The sequence below is a fragment of the Vombatus ursinus genome, unplaced genomic scaffold, assembly GCF_900497805.2.
Source record: "Vombatus ursinus unplaced genomic scaffold, bare-nosed wombat genome assembly UNPS02009835.1, whole genome shotgun sequence".
Lineage (NCBI taxonomy): Eukaryota > Metazoa > Chordata > Mammalia > Diprotodontia > Vombatidae > Vombatus > Vombatus ursinus.
The window spans coordinates 7,843,952-7,862,539 of record NW_020949613.1 but is presented as its reverse complement, the minus strand read 5'-3'; the positions used below and the strand labels follow the sequence as shown (position 1 = coordinate 7,862,539).

Sequence of the window (18,588 nt, the reverse complement as noted above, 5' to 3'; positions counted from 1 at the left end):
CATGGTCCTGGTGGCTTCCTGGGGGGGGGGGTGTGCCCTGGAGGGGCACTCCTTGGACCAGTGGCCCTTCTGATGGCATCAAAAGCAGGTTTTCCCAGTGCCCTAGTTGCCAGAAGAAACCCCTTTCCTGGCCATGGCAGTGGCCAGAAATTGGGCATGCTCTTTGTCTCTAGCCCTCTCCCTGCGTTCTTTCTCCTCTCGTCTTTGTTGTTAAAGACTCAAAAGGCAATCTCCAATAACTGGGCCTGAGGTGTTTGGGGTCCCATTGCCAATTTCTGTAGTTTTCTCCTAATATCTGGGGCAGATTGGTTAATGAAATACATGCTAAGGATTGCTTCCCCTTCTGTAGAGTCAGGATCTAAATTCAGATACTTTTTAATGGCTTCTACTAGCCTATCTTGGAAAAAGGCAGGGTTTTCCTTTTCTTCCTGAGTAATTCCCTTAATCTTCTGAAAGTTTACTTGCTTTTGAAATGCTGTTTTCAGGCCTTCTAACAGGCAAATGATCATGTAGTCTCTCTTTCCCCCTATTTTTTTTTCAGCCAAAGACAAGGTTTATTAGAACATCCATCATATTGAACAGACTCTTAAGGAGTCTGAACATTAGTAAGCTATTGGTTTATTGGCTAGATTATAAGAATCTGAGCCGTGGCTAGATTTTAGGAATCTAAGCAGTGGCTAGATTTTAAGAATCTCAGCATCTTAATGGAGACAAGATGGATCTTATATACAGAAAGACTATGGGAGGGATCTAGGAGTGGCCAAGTAGTCTATGAGGTAATAGAATTCCAGGGACCTAGACAGTGGCCAAGGGAGAATGGAGTTTAGCTAGGATTAAGGGTGGGAAATGGCCAGGGGCCATAGGGAGGTAAAACAATGGAGGGGAGATTGGGTGTAGCCACAATGAAAGGCCAGATGATGGGATTATAACCTCAGGCTAATGACCAGAGACTTGGCCATGTGGGAAAGTCCAGGGTTTTCCTTTCTGGGACCCAGATCCCAACCCCATCATATGAGGTGATGCAATACGGCTCAGATTTATTATGTTTATGATATAGCTCATGTTGTCCCCCAGTTAGCAGAACTTACTAACAATAGACTGGGATGTAAGGTTCCAGCCCTGTACTAATATGTAATACACACACACACACACAAACACACATATGTAGTTTTATCCTAATTAGTTCAATTAATGAATCCTATAAAGTGCTCACATGTATTCAAATCTACATTATTTCAAGTTATAATCATGTAAAATATGGTAATTCATTCCATTACACGAAAATAAACAGTGTGAATTTAAATAATACGACTTCATTGGATTGATTATTTGAACTAGTCAGGACCTAGTTATGGATGTATGTATGTATACACACACACACATTGCCTCCTCCATTACAATGTAAGGTCATTTAGGACAGGGACTGTTTTGTTTCTGTCTTTGTATTCCTAGTATTTAGAATAGTTTATGGAACAAAGTAAAACCTTAATCTGTTAATCTACTGAATGACTTCCATAAACTTACCACAAAGGAACTAGTCAATGCACTAGGACCCTCCCTTATTTCTTTATTTTGTAAATAGTACTGGAGTTGTTGAGGACATACTAATAATTTATCCTTAGTAAAGGAAGTTTTCAGACTGGGACTTTCCTACATGGATTAAATAATATGTCCAGACCCTATGGAAAGAAAGAAAGAGAGAGAGAGAGGGAGGGAGGGAGGAAGGTAGGGAGAGAGAGGGGAAGGGAGGAAAGGAGGAAGGAAGGAAGGGAGAGAGGAAGATAGGAAGGCAGCAAGGAAGAATGGAAGGAAAGAAGAAACAAAGAAACAAAGAGAGGAACTATAAAGGTGTCTCTTGCTAACACATAGATATAACCTTAGCAATTTGCAAAGTAGTAACTATAGTACATGCTGAAAAGTGTGAAGTGCTCTTTTTCCTTTGGGTCTATTTATTTAGTTAGTTAGTTAGTTGTTTTTTTTATTTTTAAGGCAGCAGAAACTCTCTCTCTCTTTTATTTAATAATGTACTGGAGCTGATCCTTGTTTCATAAAGCCCCACCTTACAGAGTTCAAACACCTACAGGCCACCTATAATAATCCCTAGAGGCCTTAGACCCTTATTTTTAAACAGAGACTTAAAATAGGGTCAGTCCCCTGGGGAAAAGACACCACATTCTCCATGTTTTCCTTCTTTAAAAAAAAAAAAAAGGCACACACAAAACACAAAGCTTCCTAATGATCAGCCAGTGGGCCCCGGCCATCTGCGACATTAACACTGACTGAATGTCCCGGTGCCTGGGAGCCAGCAAGTCCGTGGGAGAAGCATCGCCGTGCCCCTCAGACCCAGGTGAAGGCCACAGAACTGACGTGGGCCTCTCGGGAAAGTGAAGCCCAACTCAGGCTCAGAGGCTGCTCCGGAGAAAGGAGTATGTACCCTTTGCAAAGTGTAGTTCATTTCTTGGATTGAGGTTTCGAAGAAAGAGAGGGAAGTCCGTGCCAGAAAGGAGTAAGTGCTTTTCAAATCAAAGTATGTTTATAATGGCCTTGTACAACTGAGTGAGCATCACAAAGTGGACAGTGTTTGGGTTTATTTAGAGGTTCAAATGTTTCAGCCTATTGAAGGAAGCCTAACAGCTTCAGATTATAGAAATTGTCAGTCTTTGATACAAGATGCCACATTGATAGCCTTAGGCACCTCAGTACCCTAATTACAGAAAGTCAGGCTCTTCACCAATGTTTTAACACTTGATTTATTTCCTGTTCAATTTGTTCAATAGAGTTGGAGTTAATTGGTTTTCCAAATGAATGTTAAAAATATAAAGATCTAGCTTCATTAAGGGGTGGCTATCCTGATTATGCACGAGTGAGTCATAAGTCTTTGTAAAGGTAGGTTAGTGGGGTAAGATTTCAAGGCTTTGGGCATAAAATCATACAGTTGGATTCCTATCAATATGGCTAATAACTTATAAATGTCCATCTGGAGTTGATGTCAACTTAAATTAAGGAGAGAAGTTATGGGAATCCAAAATACCCCCAAACCAAATATATTTAAACAGGCCATCTAAAAGCATTGCACTGTCTCTTTCAAATAAAATTGATTTTATTGTATTTAGGAAGAGGTATCAGATCTTTTCTGCAGTAGCAAAAAAAAAAAAAAAAGAAAAAACTTAGCCCGTATCCTGAAAGATATCCTAATAAACTCTTGGTTTCTAATATTGTACTTAGCATTTCTATAATCAGCATTCTTCTGCACTGCAGCAATATACTTAATGTGGTACTTCACATCATAAGTGACAAATGGGGACATAAACAAAGAAAGTTAATGTTCATTGGGATATTTCTGGACTCCTATATGGGCACACATATACAAATACACAAATATAGGAATGTTTTCTGCCCTACTACTCTCAGAAATAAGTGTTATTTATGTGTTAACCTGAAAGCCATCTTCCATGTTGCTGGCTTCATTACCGCACAAAGTATTTCTCAAAAATGTCATCAGCATATTGCCATAGAGCTAACAAGCTGGGCCAGTATTCACTTTGTTTCAGGAAATCAAGAAATTCAGTCTATGTGTAGTTAAGGAAAAATTTGCAGGTTAAAAACAAGGTCATCATTAAGTTTAAGTACTCTTTCTCATACACCTTCATACAGCAATTTAAAAGATCATGGGACCATAGATTTAGAGCTTGAATGGACTTCAGAGACCATCTAATGCAATGTCTTCATTTTTGAAAGTTCAGGAACTGAGGACAGTAGACATTAAGTAACTCTTGCAAGATTACACAATTAAATTTCAGGGCCTAAATTTGAACCCAACTCAGCTTAGCTGATTCAAACATCATAACATCAGTGATTCAATGATTCAGTACCATTGTTTCTGAAGATCCTGATTCAAGTGCCATTAATTTCTCTGTTAGAGAAATAGTCAAATTGAACCGGTTTGTTGTCCCAAAAGTATATAAGTTATAGAAAATACATATGTTAGAACATAAGTTCCCAGAAAACATAAATCCTTTCATTTTTGTTTATTCCCAGTGTAGGAGTGCATGGGTTATTTAAGGGAGGACTAGCATCTCTGGTATGAGGGTTTGCAGAGCCCTTTTTAGGGCTGCTCACCCACATTTGGTGTCCCATCAGTCACCCAACTCTCATCTGTGACTCCAAGAAACTATAGCATGCGCAGCAGCCACACCCTGGTAAAACTGACTCGGCAGAAAGACTAAATCAGGTTGAGGGTAACAAACAGGATTCAAACCTGTTGGTAAGTTAGGGGGATATGTACCCCAAGCATATGAAGTCTTCCCCTGGTGGAATGAGCAGATGATAACAATTTGTTCCAACTGCAAGGAAGGCTGCCGAAGCAGGTGCTATGGGGCACTGAGAGCTTGGTGAGATATCAAAGACACCAAGGTCATCTGTTGCATTCTAGGCCATCGTCAGTCTTCCTGATTTTTGTCTTGCCACTGGATTTCAATATCTCTGGAAGAAAGACTGAGGTTGGTGACTTTGTGTAACTCTTCCCATTTAAATCCTATTCATGAGCAAGGGAAGACATCACAACATGATGGCATGGTCCTCTTCAATAATTAAGGACAAACAATAATTCCTGGTATAAATACTTATTGATTGATGAATCGATCAGTCTCTCCATGCAACAGTTATATTGATAGCATTGATTCCACAAAGTTCATATGCAAAAGTAACATTTCACTTCTCACCTGGCCACACTACTTCAGTATTTACTCTGACTGACTTCTTCACCCCACCCCCCAACCTCAGTCCTTCTCTTCCAGTTTCCTTTTGTGTGTCATCTTTCCAGGTTAGATTGTAAACTCCTTGAGTGCAGGGATTCTCTCTCTCTCTCTCTGTTTCTCTCTCTGTCTCTCTCTCTCTGTATATATATATATATATATATATACATATATATATATATACACACACACACATATATGTGTATATATATGTATATATATACATATATATGTGTGTGTGTGTGTGTGTGTGTATCACAGCACTTAGCACAACACTGGGCACATAGTAGGAATGAAATATTCTGATGTTTCTCCATTTGTCCTGGTTTATCAGAAGTAAACAACCTGGTTTTTCACTCATGTGTGGCAAATGAAAAGATCATCTCTTGTAGCTAGCAAAGGGGGAAGTCAACATTCTGAGAATAGTAGGAGGCATGAATCTATAGCAATGGTAAATTGATCACCATAAATCTTATGGGTGAAAAGGGAGATTATTCATGCAGCATGATACTCTCTGGCCTTTTCTCCAGATCTGGGCTGCTTCATCTGATCCTTAGCTGACCTATCTTTATCGCCATTTGCTTGAGCCCTCACAAGCTGTGTGATCCTCATTTTTAGAGGTCAGTGACTAGCACCCTAATACCATTTAATAAAGTAACATCTACTAGTTTTTATGGAGATATTTACTTCAAAAATATAACAAAAACAAAATAGAATTTCTTTCCAACAACTTGGGTAGGGGGAATGGGTATTCTACCCTAACCACCTTGATCTCTCTATATAGTAGTGTCTCCCATATGGAAAATTTGCATCAGCTGAGAAAGCTATATATTTGCCATACCCCCAATACATTTATTTGACACTATGAATTTCCAGCCATTAAAGTCATCTCTCTTCTCCCTTTGTCCTGACAGCATTGGTTCCTCCTCTTTCCTCCTTTCAATCACTTTTTTGCTCAGCATTTCTTCTAATCTTAATTACATCACTCTTTGAACCTAGATTAAGCCTTCAATGCTCCAATTTTTTCTTGCTTTCCATCCACCTCCACTTACTTAAAAATTTGTCTAACCCAGAGTAGGAATTTGTGCTTATTTTCAAATAATTCAATAAGGATCTATTAAGCACTTACTACATTCAAGACACTTAAGAATATCTGAAATTTCATTGCCTCCTTTGGGAGAAGTGACCACTCTATCTTAGATTTGTGGTAGAAACAGGAAGAAAAGTCAGCAATAGTCTGACACGTACCCCCTATTTTTAGAGAGCAGATTTCAAAGGGTTCAGAGAAAGAATTGATAGAATTACATCATAAGGATTAATATTTGACTAGGGAAGTGAGCTCAGGAGAGCAGAGAAACTCTAAAATTAAATCCAAAGGACATAAGAGAAAAAAATTTGAAAAAAAGGAAAAAAGTAAATTACTTTAAAAAATTATGGATTCATGAAGAATTAATCAGACAACCTAGACTACACAAATAAAATAGAAGTAATTACAGTTAAGAAAAGCATATAAAAATATGACTTGATCCTTTAAGAACAGAGCCAGGATGATAAAAGTCATAGCTCACTCATTTTGGCAGAGAGATGATAGGCTCCAGGTGTTAAATGAATCATTTACTGTCAGGTCTGGTCAACATGTAGGGATACTTTGCTTAAACACAATCCTTTGTATAAGGGCAGATTCTGTTAGTATAGAGGGAAAGGGGTATTATTGAAAAGGGAAAGAGATGTAACAAAAACAAATAAAATATTTCTTAAAAATAATATCAGATGTGCGAATTCTCAGAATGAGCTGAGGCTGACAAAGAAAGCTAAGAACTACAAAACAGCATATTTGTTTTTGTTAGGCTACATGAGGGAACAAAGTAGTACCAAACAAAGAAAAGGATTGATACTCAGGATAGATTAGAACATGACAGTGTACGATAGTAAGAAAGCAGAAATGCTTACTGGATTATCAATGCCTCTTCTACAATGTGTTATTATCCTCGCTGAACACAATTATTGCACACAATAATTCAAGCAAGTGCATTCTCACCAGAGAAGGGCTACCAGGACTATGACCTCCTTGCTTCTGGATGCCATTTCTCCCATAAAACAACATGACTGCAGTAGTTTTCTTGTCTACCATATCTTGCTGTGATTCTTGTTGAGCCTGAACTCCATGAAAATTCCAAATCTTTTTTTTTCAGATTAATTGCCATCTAGCTATATCTACCACATATCATGTATCAATTCCTACTTTAATCTTCCAGGAAAAGTTGAATTCTTTGGACTGGAAAGAAATGAAAAAAAAAATGTAGCTAATAAGGAGTTGATGTCCAAAATAAATTGGGCAATAGTAATAGAACACTTAGTTGTCTGTGATGAATTTGCACAAGCTGGTCTAGATGAACTATATCCGTGGGTAATGAAAAGAAATTTCATATAAGAACTCAAAATATAATCTTTAATATTTCAATGTCAGCTTGGAACAAGGACTGCATTGGAATGCTTCAGGAATCTGTGCTATTAAAAATTTTATCAATAACTTAGATAAGGCCATAGATCTTACATTTCTTGGTTTTGTAAAGAACGCGATGCCTAGAGAAATAGCTAAGACATCAGATAACAAACCTATTTTTTTAAAAAGACTAGGACATTGAGCCAAATACAATAAAATGAAATTTAATAGTGATGAATATAAAGTCTTTGATTTTGATTTTTTTAAAAATCAACTTCACACATACATGATATGTGGTAGATATAGCTAGATGGCAATTAATCTAAAAAAAAAGATTTGGAATTTTCATGGAGTTCAGGCTCAACAAGAATCAACAGCAAGATATATGAGACAAGAAAACTACTGCAGTCATGTTGTTTTATGGGAGAAATGGCATCCAGAAGCAAGGAGGTCATAGTCCTGGTAGCCCTTCTCTGGTGAGAATGCACTTGCTTGAATTATTGTGTGCAATAATTGTGTTCAGTGAGGATAATAACACATTGTAGAAGAGGCATTGATAATCCAGTAAGCATCCTTTCAGTTGTGTCTGCCTCTTTATGACTGCATTTGAAGTTTTCTTGGCAAAGATTCTAGAGTGATTTTCTATTTCTTTCTCCAGTTCATTTTATAGACAAGCAAATGGAAGCATTAAGTGACTTGCCTAGGGTCACACAGCTAGTAAGTGTCTGAAACTGGATATGAACACAGGTTTTCCTGATTCCAGGCACAGCAGTTTAGCCACTGAGCCACCTAGCTGCCTTTTTGTTGTTGTTGTTGCTGTTCAATCGTTTCAGTTGCGTCTGATTCTTGGGCAACTAGGTGGTGTAGTGGATAGAGCACTGGGCCATAGAGTCAGGAAGACTCATCTTCTTGAGCTCAAATCTGGTCTCAGATACTTACTGTGTGACACTTGCCTCAGTTTTATCATCTGTAAAATGAGCTAAAGAAGGAATGGCAAACCTCTCCAGTATCTCTGCCAATAAAATCCCAAACAGGGTCACAAAGAGTAAGACATGACTGAAAAATGACTGAACAACAGGTATCCTTAAGGAAGGTAGTCAGGATGGTGAAAATCCACAAAATCATATTGTATAAAACTGGCTGTGGAAGGAACACCAAATTTAGATCCCCCAGATTTTAATTCAAATCTTGCTTTCTCCCCTTGACACCTGAATGATCCTGAATAAGGCAAACTTTTTTTGGTCCTTGGTTGCCTCCTTTGTAAAATGAATCAATGGACAAGACGGCCTTTGGGGTCTATTCCAGCTGTAAAGTGAAGATCCTAGGATCTTCTATCCTTTTAACTGGGGAAGTTTAGCCCAGAGAGTTAGGCAATGGCATGGTCAACGTCATTGATTATTTTTAGGGTTGTCATGTGTAAGAAGGATTGTACTTCTTCTCTTTAGTCCCAGAGAGCAAAACTAAGAAATGTGAGTAAAAGTTGCAACAAAAAAAAGTAGATTTAATTGTGATGTAAGTAAAACATTTCTCAACAATTAGAACTATAAAAAAGGGAACCATAATTATAAGATAATTAATAATACAATACAATATAATACAATGCAATATAATATGATACAATACAATAATAACATAATAAGAAGTCATGGGTTTCTCCTCATTAGAGATCTTCAAGTGCCATGCATATTGAAGAGGGGATTCTTGTGGGGAGTATGCTTTTAGCTAGAAGGCTAATAAGGTTCCTTCTAAGTCTGCAATTCTGTACATTGACAAATCATGCAGTTTAACATTTCTATGCTCAAAGTCATTGTTTATTTATGCAATTAGTGGCTTCTATCTTCATTAGGAGATTGTTAGCACGTTAATATTATGTTATTGATCCTACCAATGTTGATGTTTGTGTTGTATCTCTGTTCCTAGGTTGTCAGTGTGTATTTGGGAGAGGGGGAAGGGGAGTAGATAAGGGTGATGAGACATGTTTTTATATTCCTTAAGATCTTTTTTTAAATCTCTAAGGAATATTTTTGAGGACATAGTTGTCCACAGAAGTAGACTCTACTAAATCTCCAATTCTTGTGAAACATTAACTGTTTCTTGGGCATTATCCAAGTTATAGACATTATTCTTATAAATTATTATATTTAAATAGCTAAATATGAGAGTAAGAAGCCTGCAAAAATGCTTGAAGTAAATAAAACTGGGTAGAATAACATTAAGAAAACTGTGTGAAAACATAAAAAAGAAAACTGTATGACAAATGAAAATTATTTTGAGGGAAGACATAAGAGAAGTGGAATGCTCTTATTGGTTGTATTAGTGACATGACTCCTACTCTAAGCAGCCAGAGATGAAAGAGCTGACAATGTAATAGCTTTTACCCCATATATCTATCTAGTTCTTTGGTAGGAACTAGGTGATGCAGTGGATAGAGTGTCAGGCTTGTAATCAGGAAGACTCATCTTCCTGAGTTCAAATCTGGCCTCAGACACTTAGTAGCTGTGTGACCCTAGGCAAGTCACTTAACCCTATTGTTTCTGTTTCCTCATCTGTAAAATGAGCTGGACAAGGAAATGGCAAACCACTCCAGCAAGATCACGAAAAGTTGGACATGACTAACCAACAACTTTTCTTGTATCTGTTTCTTCATCTCTCATATACCTGCTGACACTTATCACCCCAAACTGACCTTATCATTTTCAATACTTTACCTTAAAAGATTAACTCCCAACCAAACTCAAAATAACTCATCATCATTAAAATTTATCATTAATTCAGTGGCCACCCATGTCCAGCCCACTACCAAATCCTACTGATTTCTTCCTCTACTAGTTGGATCAAACTCTTGCTCTCCATTTCCAAAGTCAGTGCCATAGTTCAACCTAGGCACAAACAAAATTCTATCTACTATATAACATAAATTTATCTTTTCTATTCTCTTTCTCCCAGTCTGATTTGAGTTATGCAATCATGAAACAAAACCTGGAAAGACTTGAAAAACCATCTAGTCTAATCCATTCATGTAATATTGCAGATGTTCAAATTAAGTCTCAGTGTGGTTGGGGGACTTGTGTAAGGTCACACAAGTAATTAACGTCAGAAACAATACTTAAACCCAGGTCCTATGATACCAGAGTCAAAGATCTTTCCATTCATGCCTTTTCATGGTCTGAGACCATTCTTTTTAGTCTTGTTTGAGATTTATCCATTAATCCTTTACATGTCCTCCTATGCCTTGAATAGAATGCTTAACTGTAAGTATAAATGAGTACCATGTGTAGAATGTGAGAACTTGTGTGAAAACTTAAATGAATGTGTTTGATAGTGTTTAGATTAGATTAAAAATTAATATTGGGTGTAGAAATCTATATTAAAAATCCCCAAAGTTACATCTTTTAGGCCCAACTTTTTTCTAAAGAGAACTAATCTCTGCCTTCTTTTGGGCTTCACAGAATCTAGTAAATTGGTACACAGATGTATCATAACTATACCTATATACATCCATAGCTATAGCATCTCTGTATAGCTCTCTATCTTAATCAATATCTCTATGTGTATATATATGCACAGACACACATATATGTATCCATATGTAGAACATGTATATGTTACACAATATACACACATGCATATATCCATATAAATGTTTGAAGGGCTCAGACCAGCCATCCTTCATTCTCTTGGTGTCACCACAACACTTTTACTTTGTTACTTACTTACCTCCTTACTTCTTTTAGTTTTCCTTAATGTATTATGTTTTTTTTTCTCATTAAAATACGAATTACTTGAATATAGGAACTGTGATCTCTCTCTCTCTCTTTCTGTCTATTTCTCTGTTTATTTCTCTCTCTATCTCTATCTCTGTGTCTCTCTCTGTGTCTCTCTGTCTGTCTCTGTCTGTCTGTCTCTCTCTCCACCCTCTCTCCTTATATTTGTATTCCTAGTATTTAGCAGAGTGCCTGACATATAGTAAATACTTAATAAATGCTTATAGACTTGACTTTTCTGTTTTATTTTGGAAGCCTGCCAGATGAGACATAAACATCTGCCTGCCTCTTGGTTGTTTTTATTTTTGAAGTTGGTTATTCTTTTGAGTTTTGGTCTTTCAGAGCTTTATTTTTCAGTCTGTACTTTCATTTATCCCTTAATTCCATCACTGTAAAAATGAGACCTGAGTCCCATGCTTTAATCTCTTTCATTCTGTAGGTATTATATTCATATATCAATTACTTCTTTCTCTCCATAATTAATATTGGTCTTTCCTAGTTTTCTTAGCATCACTTCTTTCCTTAGATTTTTTTTTGCTATTTTAATTATATTTCATATATATCAAATAGCTTCTAATGTTTATTAACTCAGATTTACTTAGGCTTTAAAGCCTTTTATATATCTTATGTCATTTAATCTTTACAACTGAGCAAGTATCACCCCCATTTTACAGACAAGGAAACAAACTCACAGAGCTTAAATTATTTTGTCAAAATCACCCCCACAAGAAAATTATGATCATGGTCTTTCTTCTATTCCCCCTTAAACTTCTTATTCAGTATTCTGTTAAACATTAATCTCATATATCATTTTATGAACTGAACATATATATATGTAATATAATAGTTCTTTTGTAGCAAAACTTTTTTTTTATTCCTAATATTTAAGATCTCCCATAAACCCTGAAGCTTCTTGTATGATGGTAAAATTCAAAATAGTCAGTGACTAATCAGCCAGTGCACTTTTATATTATTTAGACTGTAAGTTAGGTTATTATGTGGAAAATATTTGCTATATTTAGTTGTAGCCTTGTCCCTCAAAGTGTCATTCAAGCCTACTTTTCCAGGCATATCATAAATTACTCCTACCCTTTGTTGTCTAGCCAAACTTCCCTACTTTTTATTCTCTGTACCCAGCATTGCCTTGTGGTGTCCATCTCTTAGAATTAGCTCATCTTTCAAGCTTACCTCCTACATAAGGTTTTTCATGATTTCCCCAGCTGCTAGTGTTTCCTCTATCCCCTCAAAATTACACTGTACAAACTTATATGTGTTCATATTTTCCAATAAATAGGATGTAAGCTTCTCAAAGGCAAGAGCTGTTTCATTTTTTGCTAGATATTATATTTTCAGTGCCTAGTAAAGTGCCTGACATGTAGTAGGTACTTAACAAATGCATGCTAATTGATGAAAAATGAGATGGGAGAAAATAAAGCAGATCCTGATGATGGTGTCTTCAAAAAACTTCCATCAAAAGTTGTGCTGCAAGTTCTTGAGAATGACATTTCCTAGGCATAACATTTGAAACCAACATTGGTTGGCAAAACATAATAAAAAAAAAGACTTTGCCAGTATCATTAGACAAGATATCAATAAAACATTGGCCTATGACACCATTAGCATTTGATGTAGTCAGACTCTAAACAAAGCACTTTGAAGGTCACTGTTTTCTTAAGCTACCTTTACAGGGGCCTGTTCTAGCCCATCTCCTGTATATTTTGAGCAGTTAGATTCCCTTGCATGACAAACTTGCCCAAGTTTCCAGCTAACTAAATGTCAAAGTACCTACTTGGGCAGTAAACTAATTGGTAGTAAATCTCATTAAGAATTCTGGATATAGTAATAGGTTTTCTTCAATTGCTTCTACACTTAATGAGAAGCAGCACAACACAAGTCACATTACTGGTCTGACAATTTGTTCTATTGATTTATTATGTCTGCTTTACCGTTGCCTACATGAAAAGACTACAGAACACTATTCTAATATTAGTGCATTTTTGACTTCTGTGAATTTAGCAAAAGTAGAATAGCATTTAAGTGTGAAGAAACTGCTGTGTATTTATGCTTGGCATACAGGGTAATAATAATAATAATAGGATCATTAAATTACAGAATCATAGAGTCAGAGTTGGAAGGGATATTAGAGGTCATGTATTCCAGTACCCTCATTTTATAGACAAGGAAACAAAGGCCTGGAGAGGTTAAGTGACTTCCCCAGGGTCACGCAGATAGTACCTCCAGCAGAATTCAAATTCAGGTCTTTCTAGGCAGCTAAGCAGGGCAGTGATAGAGGTGGACTCATAGTTAGAAAGATTGAGTTCAAATGCTGCCTTGGACACTTGCTAGTTATGGCAGCCTGGACAACTTACTTAACCTCTCTGTGCCTCAATTTCCTCATCTGAAAAATGGTGATAATAATAGCACCTACCTTGCAGAATTATTGTGAGAATCAGAGGAAATAATATTTATAAAGTTCTTTGCAAACTTTAATGTCCTATATAAAAGTTAGTGTTATTATTATTGCTATTATATTTTATTATTATTACTGAATGTTAGTGCAACACTGTATCTACTATACCTAGTAAAAATAGGAACCAACATGATGCATGTACATAATCAAGGTTCATAAGATATTTTACAACCTGCAGAGAGTTTAAGGTACAGGATTTCATAAGAACCTCACAACACATCCCTAGAGGTTAGTTTTATTGTAATCTTCATTCTGTAGATGAAGAAAATGTGGTTCAGAGTAGTTAAGTGGCATGCCTGGAGTCACACAACTAGTAATTTTCCAAGATAAGATTTGAACTCTGGTCTGTCTGCATCCAAATCCCAAACCATATCACTTATGCCACAAGTCCTTAGACTAGAATCTCAGGAAGTGCTTTGCAAATTGTAAAGGTCTATGTAGACATACATTGTTTTCAGCAATAATTGTGATATTTTTCATTGTACCTTTTTGTTACTATAATATCATAAAGGATGTTAATGTAATAGACCTGAAATGTCTTTTTTTTTAAAACCTAGTGTTAGAAATGTTGAGCAATAAACTAGTATATATTGTATGTTATTAGTTTTAAAAATTTATTAAATTATTTTATTTCATTTTTTTCCTTTTTTCTCAATAGGAATATATCTTATCTTTCATTGAACTTATTATGAATAAAGTGCCCCTATATCCTTTTTTTCAACATCATACAAATTTCAAGTTAAGAAATTTTAATTTTCATGAGATCTTGCCAAAGGAATATTCTTTAACACACCATCAGTACTGACAAAAGGTTTGGAAAACCAAATGTATTTAAGGAGCCCTGAGAAAACAACGAAAGAAGCCTCTCATCTTAGAACTAGCTGCAAATATTTGAAATTAGGTACTGAGTAAATCTGTGCAATTTACCACAATCTCATACCCTATCTTCCATCTTAAAATATCTTATTTTTCCCTTTAATTACAATTACTCTGAATGGATTACCGAAAGTTAGACTGTAATCAAAATCAACAGCTAAGAGAGACCTCAAAGAATGCATTTCTGACTTATCCATTTTGCTGTGTTTCATCTTTAATGAGCACACACTGCAAATATGTGCCTCCTGAAATGACTCCTTAGGTACCCTTTTATAGGCTTATATTTAGTAGAAAATGGATCATGTCACTGAGAGAAATCACATTTGCCCTTTGGTCAATACTGTTTTTTTTTTCTATAGAAATCAAATGCTAAGGTTCAGTTTCATTATAATTATACTGGATTCAAGTAAAAGCAAATTTAAAATGGCCCTAAGACTATATTTTTGGAAATAGATTCAATTTTCTTTCACATCAGCTTATGAAATCTAAGGGGTTTTTTTCCTTTATTTGTTTTGCAATGATATGTTTAAGTTCTCCAGATATATATTGATACAGTTTTTCTGCTGGGTGGAAGTATCCGGGCATACTCTTCCACGTGCATATCCCTGTTTGTGACTAAATGAAGCCTGCATGATTAATATCTGAAATTTTTTTTAAGTATTCTCCCAAAACTGTATAAGAAATGGGAAAACAATCCTACGAATGGAAACAAGTAATGGTGAGCATGCTTAAGTTCTGTTGGGTTTCTTTTTTTCAGCTCCATTTTATGTAGAGTGATCTATTCTTGAAATCATGAAGTAAATACATTTGCGGGAGGGAAAATTCTTTCTTGAATAAGACACCTACTGAGTTGATGAGATGGTACCCATTGAGTGAGCATTCAAGCGCAAGCTTTATTTGAGTGACTGAATGGGAATTTAATTTGTTCTTCAAATCTCCCCTATAAGACAGCTGATTTAATATTGTTATCAACAAGAGTTCTTCTGTCTGTGTTGTTTAGCATTCTCTGTAGTTTTTTTTTTATTTTTGAATGGGATATGTTAGGCTTAAGAAAAATAGTATTTTGTAGGACAAAAGATGTATTTCATCTTGAAGAAATGATGGGCTACAGTTTATGCACTGAGGAGATTCCACGAATTGCCATGACAATCATATTTGTAAACCTTTGCTCTTGATCAATGAGGAATATAAGCCATACATTGCATATTTAAAAGAAAATATTGATAACAGAAAGAATTTTACTTCTTGTTATCTCAGTACTCCAAAAATAATTGTTCGTACTAAGAGCATGTCTTCCATTTGAAAAATCATAACAATTATGCAAAAATATTCACATAGGGTATGTTTGATAAATGTCTGTTGGTGAATTGATTTTAATTTAGAGATATTTACATAAATGTCAAATAAAATCATAGATTCTATTAGATATTCTATCATAGAATAATATAACTCAGTAGGACCTTAGAAGTCATTGAGTACAGCTATTTCATTTATAGGTGAGGAAAATGAAAGGTAGATGCAACTTTTGTCATACAGTTAGTAAGTTTGACACATTATTTGGACCCAGGTCCATAGAATTTGAATTTGCTAATATTTTACATAATATTACATTCCCAGTCACCCATAGAAAAAAGTAATTCATGATGATGAGGAAATCAGGTAAGGGAAAGAGAGAGTGAGTTGTGCAAGGCCACATAGATCATTATGTGTCAAAGCTTACTTTCAAACCCTCATTAAACTCCAAATGAAAGGACTGAACTAAATGACCTCTAAGATCAAGTCTTCTAGCTCTCACATTTCATGATCATTTGGATGAAGAGAAAGAGGTATGACATCAGAGTCCAAGATTATAGAAGAAAAACAAATTTGCATCTTCAAAAAAAAATACAGCAAACTACAGTCACATTTTGTCATCATAAAAAGTCAAACTTGATTCTAGAAACACTACTTTTTACCTCTGCTTCTACCATTTCTTATGCCCCTCCTTCCCTCACACATTTAATTACCTATATAATTAATCATTACTTATTGAGGATAACATGTTTTAGTGGTTAAAGATGTAAATCCATTGATCTCTATATTCATGAGTTTTAATCTTCTTCCTTCCTCCTCCTTGTTCTCCTCATTGTCCTCTTCCTCCTCTTCACTGGATTTGGAGTCAAAGGATCTGGGTTCAAATTCCAACTCTATCATTTTATATGTAAGTGACTTTGGGCAAGTCACATACCATTTTTGAGTCTTAATTTCTTCATCTGTAAAATGAGGGAGTTGCCTAGGTGACCACTAAATTCTTAAACCTCGGCCATACTTTATTTGCATATATAGACAATGTACAGAAAATCATCAAAGCATATTTAGTAAATTTTCCATCCTGTCTACCTCAAATTTATTTTTTATCATTCTCCTAAGTTTTCTACTTCCTCCATAGAGCACCTTTATCTGATCCAAAACAGAAAGACTAGAAACTAATCCCCCTAACAATCTCCTTTCCCTTACCTAAAAGAGATTAAATTGAAGGAAGAGAGTCACCATAAGAATCATGAAGGCAAGCACACTTCCCACCAGAATTTGATGTGTGAAGTAGTAGAGGAAAAAAGACATTTAATACCCTCAGGAAGGTAGGGGAGGAGGGAGTAGTATTTTTAATCCTGTCATATTCTGCACGCCAAATGACTTGAAGGAACAAGATCAGTTTGTAAATAAACTCATATTACTATATAGCCTCACCACCCTACAAAGCCATTTTTTGAATTCAATATTTTGTATACCTCAATCAGAAGTCTAAGTTTTCCAAGACAGGCCTACTGTCAAGAAGGGAAAGTGATTTTTTATAAGATTTTTCAAAGTCGATTTCCTTTTCACATTTCCATCACCAGCTTAAGTAAAAGGAGCACCATAATTAAACAAATCTAGAATTGGAATTTTTGTAACAGAAGGCAAATATTAATTCCTGACCCCCAAGATTTGTGGGCAAGTTCAGACATCATCAATTAATATGCAAAAATATAGCATGAAATTTAGTATTTTCATATAACTATGGAAGGACTATGTTTAACATTCATAATTGCAAAGAATAGCAGAGACAAAGCAATTGACAACTTGCTTCACCTGAAGTGAAACCAAATTAAATAAAAGCAAAGGTATATGTTGAATATGTCTGCTAGCTCTTTTTGTGGTGGTAAATATTTGGAATTTGAGGGGATGCCCATCAATTGGGGAATGGTTGAATAAGCTGTGGTACATGAATATAATATAATACTATTATGCTATAAGAAATGATGAGCAGGATGATTTCAGAAAAATCTGGAAAGACTTACATGAATTGATGCAAAGTGACATAAAGAAAACCAGGAAAACACTGTACACAGTAACAGTAACATTGTACAACAATCAACTATGAATGACTTAGGTATTCCCAGCAATACAATGATCCAAGGCAATTCCAAAGGTTTCTTGAGTAAAATTGCTATTCATATCCAGACAAAGAACTGATGGAGTCTGAATACAGATCAAAACATACTACCTTCACTGCATTTTTTCATGATTTCATTTCTTTTTGTCTGTTACTTCTTTCACAACATGACTAACAGGGAAATATTTTACATTATTGTATGTGTGTGTGTGTGTGTGTATGTATAGGTGTGGGAGGGAGAGAGAAAATTTGGAACTCAAAAATTTTAAATGAATGTTTAAATTTGCCTTTACATATAATGAGAAAAATTAAATACTATTAAAATTTTTAAAATAAGTGTAAAAAAAGAATATGTCTACTATCCTTGTCCTAGATGATATCTTTCAGGATATAAATGTATAAAGAAAACAATGAGGAGTATGTCTATATGCAATGATCATTGTTTAACATACTCCAAATTCTTAATGAATTTTTAAAAGAATATTTAACTTTTAAACACAAAACACACAGTATGCAGTCAATTAAAGCTACAAAAGCGATCACAGTTCCTATGACATAAATATTTTAATTTCCATAATTACTATAATAATGTTACTTAAATACTCCAATCATCTATCTGTGGTCTCTTTGGTGAGAATGCTCCTTTCAGTGGTACAGATTGCAGCTCCTCATGTCTGCCCTGTCTTGTGCAATTCCTTTTCAATATCCACTCAGTGTACTGGAGATCTTTCTCACTTTCTCTTATCACAAGGATACCAATGGAGAGACTCCATTTTTCCACTTGAAATTGTTCACTCTTGACATGTGACCAGCCCATCCCTTTTCTTCTTCTTCTTCTTCTTCTTCTTCTTCTTCTTCTTCTTCTTCTT

General features: G+C 35.5%; 1 protein-coding gene and 1 pseudogene across 1 annotated transcript in view; both read left to right on the top strand.

The window, feature by feature from the left end:
- Positions 1-18,588, top strand: part of KHDRBS2 (KH RNA binding domain containing, signal transduction associated 2) — a 762,937-nt gene that overhangs the window by 627,245 nt on the left and 117,104 nt on the right. The window lies entirely within an intron of this gene.
- LOC114036384 overlaps positions 2,284-18,588 on the top strand; it is a 65,388-nt pseudogene continuing 49,083 nt past the window's right edge.